This window comes from Pteropus medius, unplaced genomic scaffold (genome assembly GCF_902729225.1).
Source record: "Pteropus medius unplaced genomic scaffold, Ma_sr-lr_union100, whole genome shotgun sequence".
Classification (NCBI taxonomy): domain Eukaryota; kingdom Metazoa; phylum Chordata; class Mammalia; order Chiroptera; family Pteropodidae; genus Pteropus; species Pteropus medius.
Window position 1 is genome coordinate 36,896 of NW_024351241.1, and position 5,357 is coordinate 42,252.

Consider the following 5,357-nt stretch of genomic DNA (forward strand, 5'->3'; position numbering starts at 1 on the left):
TGAAGGACTAGTGTGCTCCACTGAGTGCTGACGAGGGCGAGAGTGTACCGATGAGAGTGGTGGGTACGTATGAACTGAGCTGGCTGGGCCCTCCTCCTTGTTTGAGAAAGGAAGGCCAAGGAGAAGAGCAGAGAAGAAAAGAAAAAAAATGTGCCTTTGGCTTTCTGAAAGGAACCCACTCAGTGGGAAGTACTCAATCTAACAAAGAGTTAACACGACAATCATGTTATGTTTCAAAGACAGAGGCCTTACTCCTTCCACCTGTTTTGAAAATCAACTGAATTGCCACTGTCTTTGTGGTTTCCTCCAAGATCATTTCTTCCTGCATAATCCACACATGCTTAGTACTACTTTCATCAAAACATTTCTCTAAGGATTTTTACTGAATGGAAAGCAAACTTATTAGAGACATTATTCACTTCACAAACTACCCCATTATATTCATTCACACTAATCCTTTTTCATGAAATGAATAAAATACAGAAGATTTGTAAGCAGTGAAATCCTATTATGTGATATTGATGCCATCATCTATGGTAATGCCCTCCCTGTCATTCTTTTTTTATACAGTGTGTGTGTGTGTGGTGTGTGTGTGTGTGTCATTGTGTCACTGTCTGTCCACTCTCACACAGACCACAACCTAAAAGTCATTACAGCTGCCAGGCACTGTAGAATAGGCCACATTTATTCCCTGTATGTCCATTTCCTTCCAATTCACCCCAACCCTCATTTCCAGCAGAAATTCATAATCAGGGGTCTTTCAGACCAAACTGGCAGGAAAGCTCTACCCAGTTTTAGCCTCAGCAAGTGAGTGATTCCTGAATACATACATTTTTATCTTCTGCATCCACCTGCCATTAGAGAACAACAACAACAAACACACTGTTAGAAGCACTTCATCCTGGATACTCAGCACAGGGCTTCTGTTCTCTTGATGACTTTAGGACTCCAGATGGGAAACAGTACTTGAGTTAATGCCCTCAAGAGAAAACATACTGAACACCTGTGGGAAAGTTTTGATTCTTCATGGAAGGTCTGTGAATGTAGTTGGATTGGCAAAGGCGCAACTCTTCTTCAAGGACAAAAATTCTATACAGAGAAAAATGCTCCCTACCCTACAGTTTAAATGCCCTCTTGAATCAGGAATCACTCGACAAACTCAAAAAAAAAATCACACTCAACAATCTACCCACCAAGTAAATTGTCTACCATCTGGAGTGTACATGTTCACATCTTCATGTCTTAATTTTACCGTAACAAAATGAATCGGATGTGGTTCCATAGTGTAGGGGTTAAAACGTCTGCTTTACACGCAGAAGGTCCTGTGTTTGTGCCCCAGTGGAGCCACGGTCCATAGTCTACGGCCATGCCATCCTGAACAAGCCCGATGTCTGATCTCAGAAGCTAAGCAGGGTTGGGCCTGGTAAGTACATGGATGGGAGACCACCTAGGAAGAGCGGGTGCTGTAGGTATAAATAATAATAAATAAGTAAACAATAAAACGACATTTTTATCACAAAGGAAGAAAGGTGAGCTTACATGTGGAATAGTGGGTCCTTACCAGCCTGCCCTGTCGCCAGAAGGCTCTTTCACCACGATGATGGCGGTGGCTAGGGAAACACAGAGCAAGTGTCAGTCATTGGTGATGTTGCCCAGGACGTACAGGGAGCTCTGCCTGATGTGGTCTTTGGACTGAAGGGTGAGGATGTGGCTGGTTGATCAGAAGGAACTGAGCTTTCGGCAAGGCCGCCTTCCTGAACAGATGAACGAAGGCACAAAACAGCAGCAGGAGAAAAGAAGAAATACAGCCCTTGGCTTTCTAGCTAAGGGGAACTTAATCCATGGAAAATGGTCGATCTAACAAAGAGTAAACCGTAAAATGGAGCTATGAGAAATCTTATGATGTTTCTACGGTTTTGAGATTCAACTAAATTGCCACCCTCTTCTTTACTTCTTCCAAAATCAATTCTTCGGGCAGAATTTACAAATGTTACTATTGGATTTATACTCTCTTCTGTAAGATTTTGTTGTCGATGGAAAGCAAACTGATTGGGGGATCGAACTCAAGTCTAGGAAAAGTATCTCATTAGAATTACTCACTAATTGTTTTTCATAAAAAAAAATCAAATGCAGAATAGTTGAAAATACCGATATCCCACGATTTAAAATAGTCACCATGAACTGTGTGATATTTTCCTTCCAGTATTTTTTCAATAGATTGTGCATGTCTTAGAGTCATTGGCTGTCCATACTCACACTGCGCGTGGACAGGAGGACAGTTCCTCGCACAGGGGAGACCGGGGGAAACACTGACTCTCTCTACGCCAGCAGCATAAAAGATGTGCAGTAAGGCTGAGGGGCTTCTGTGTCTCCACCAGTACAAATTTGAGTGCTTCCTTGCCACTGTCCCTGCTTAGGTTTTTACAGCATTTGTGAGCTTCTAAGGTTTATTGTGATATTGCCTTCCTGACTTTTAACTGCCCTGAAATGGGCTGAGGAGCAACCCCATCACTGATAGTAGTTGCTCGACATTGACCTCTCACCTCTTACAAAATCTCAGCTGACCAGAAGCATGTGGGCCCTCCACGTGCCTTTCACACCAAGGGCTATGCCATGGCCAGCTGTTATATGCACCTGTGGCTGGCCTGGGCTATGTGACACTGAGGACATCGTCTCAAGATGGGCTGTGTGTGGGAGCTGTGTAGGCACTAGCACTTCCAGGCATGGCCACAGAAGCTGGCACTTTGTTGCTCGGTCACTGATAATCATGTTCCCCAGTAGTGAGGGCAGGTCAGTGGTACAGAGCATGAACACAAGGAACTCATGACTGGGTTCAAATTTTGGATCTTCCATAAATGAGGTTAGTGCTTCTCCCATTCATCTCTACACCACCTCCACATGAGCAGAAGGACTATTAAGCAAATGTGCAGATACAGCCAGGGGAAGGAAAAGTTAATTATGGAAATGTGCAGTGAAGGGAAGCTTCTTTTAAAAAAGCAGACAAATGTGCTGTATCGTGTGAGTAGGAAACTCTCGTAAGGACACACAGTAACTGATACATGGACATTCACAATCACACCATGCACATACATTGAAAAACACTACCCCAAAACTTCAACACACAAACCTCAGCACCCACATATTATTACTTCCAAGGACTGCAAACATTCCAGAGTTTTCTTAGACTATTGGTTGCCTTCACTACACCCCAGTCCTCATCCCCAGCAAGATCGCAGAATCAGGGGGGCTTTCCAACCAAATCAGCATCCAGCTTTATTCTCAGCTAGTGAGTGAGTGACCATATATTCATTTTTCATCAGATCCGTCAGCCGCCTGTCATAAGAGAATGGAAAACACAGTGAAGATCATATCCCTGTGGAAACTGTTCTCACAGGCCTTATGTTCTCTTGATGACTTTAGGAAACCAGTTGAGAAAAATTGCTGAGTCAATGACCCCAAGAGAAAACGTACAGAACACCTTTGGGAAAGGATTGAACTCTTCACTGAAGCTGTCACAAGTCCCTTTGAATTGGCAATTACAATTTTTTTTTTCAGGGAAGAAAAGATACCGCTGATGACGCTGCTTACAACGCTCCAGTGTGAAAGTAACGCTGTCCTTTTTGAATGCCCTCTTCAATCGATATCAGGTGGTCACAGACTGTCACTGAACATTTTTCCACTAGTGCATTGTCTCTATCATTTACTAGGTACATGCTCACATTTTAAGATCGTAATTTTATTGAAAAAGAAAGAAAGCACTTCCACAACGGTCTCCTGAAGCTCTTCCACCAATGTGTCACGAAGCTCCTCCACAATGGTGTCAGGATGATCCTCCACCACGTTGTCAGGAAGATCTTGCACCATGCTGTCAGAGGAAGGTAGGGGGACACAGAGTCACTGTCTGTCATTGGTGGTACTGCTCAGGCCATTCAGAGAGCTCTGCTTTAGGTACACGTGGGGCTAGAGAATGTGAATGTCATTGGTAAACAGTATGGACTGAGCTGCTGCTGGGACATTGTCTTTGGTGGATAAAGAAGGCCAAGGAAAGAAGCAGGCAAGAATGAGACATAGAGCCTTTTGATAGTATAGCTAAAGGGGATCTAACCCATCTAATATCAAAGACAGGGTTCAGACCTTCCTTCCCTCCTTAAAGCCTGGTCAAATTCCCATTTCTTCTAAAGTTACAAGACCATTTCAGCATCCATGCATTCATACATGCTGCTAGTGTCTTCAGCATGTATAATATTGGTTATTTTACTTTTATTGTAATGAACTTTACATCATATTTATGCTGTTTTTAATCATTTGTGACTATATCTGTCTGTAGCATTGATTACATTCACTGCTGTCTAGTCCCAACATATTTCCCTGGAATAAATCACTCTGCCTGGATCTTCTTTCCAGCTACTTTTCTGTTTCTAGTTTGGGCTTTTTCAGAAAACTCCTATCAGCGGAACCATAAATTATTGTCCTTCTGTTCAGGCCTAATGTCAATAAACCCAATATTTTATCAGGTCAATTATTATTATATCTGATTTTAAAATCTAATTCTCTTTTATGGCTGAATAGTATCCCACTGGGTGTACGCATCCCACTTGATCCATTCGTTCTTTGAAGGATTTGGGGTTCTTTTCATCTGCCTATTGTGAATAATGCCGTTATGAACATTGGTGTATGATACACTACTGGTAATATGAGATGTTATAATACTGTGAAACTCGGAATGTCACAGCAAAAAGAGTGAATTTTAATGGAATGTATGGACTTTTAATTAACAAAAATGCATTGATAATTTTTCACTCATTGTAATAAATATATCTCATAAATCTAAGATGTTTTTAACAGGGGAACTGGTGGAGTAGGAGGTAGGAATATTCTGTATTATCTGGTCAATTTTCATGTCAATCTAAACCAGTTCTAAATAATGTCTATTAATTTTTACAAACCTGAGTCGTTGTATCAGGGAGAGATTCATTCAGATAATGTTGCAAAATCAGCTAATATGTGAACATGAACTAGAGACCTTGTTTACTATTGAACATGTGAGATGTCAGTGCATCCTGACCTCCATGGGGACAACACCACCGATGGACTGAATACAAGTGTATTCACAAACATGACGTGAAAGAAAAGCATGGCTTCACCTTTTTTAAGATATGGGTCACTTAAATATGAGACACTGAAGAGTTTCTCTTGAAGTAACTTAGTCAGCATTGTTTCCACAGTATATTTATCTGTGTTGAATAAATGCACCGTGATTACTTTTGAGAAGTGGACACTTCTGCCGCCCTATCTCATTCTCGTCGTTGAACATGAGGCCCATGCTCTTGTCTTATATCATCCTTCTCCTTACAGCA

At 41.8% G+C, this 5,357-nt stretch overlaps 1 pseudogene; it reads left to right on the top strand.

Moving 5' to 3' along the window:
- Positions 1–1,356: 1,356 nt before the first annotated feature.
- LOC120586570 (uncharacterized) lies at positions 1,357–1,472 on the top strand (annotated as a pseudogene).
- Positions 1,473–5,357: the final 3,885 nt, after the last annotated feature.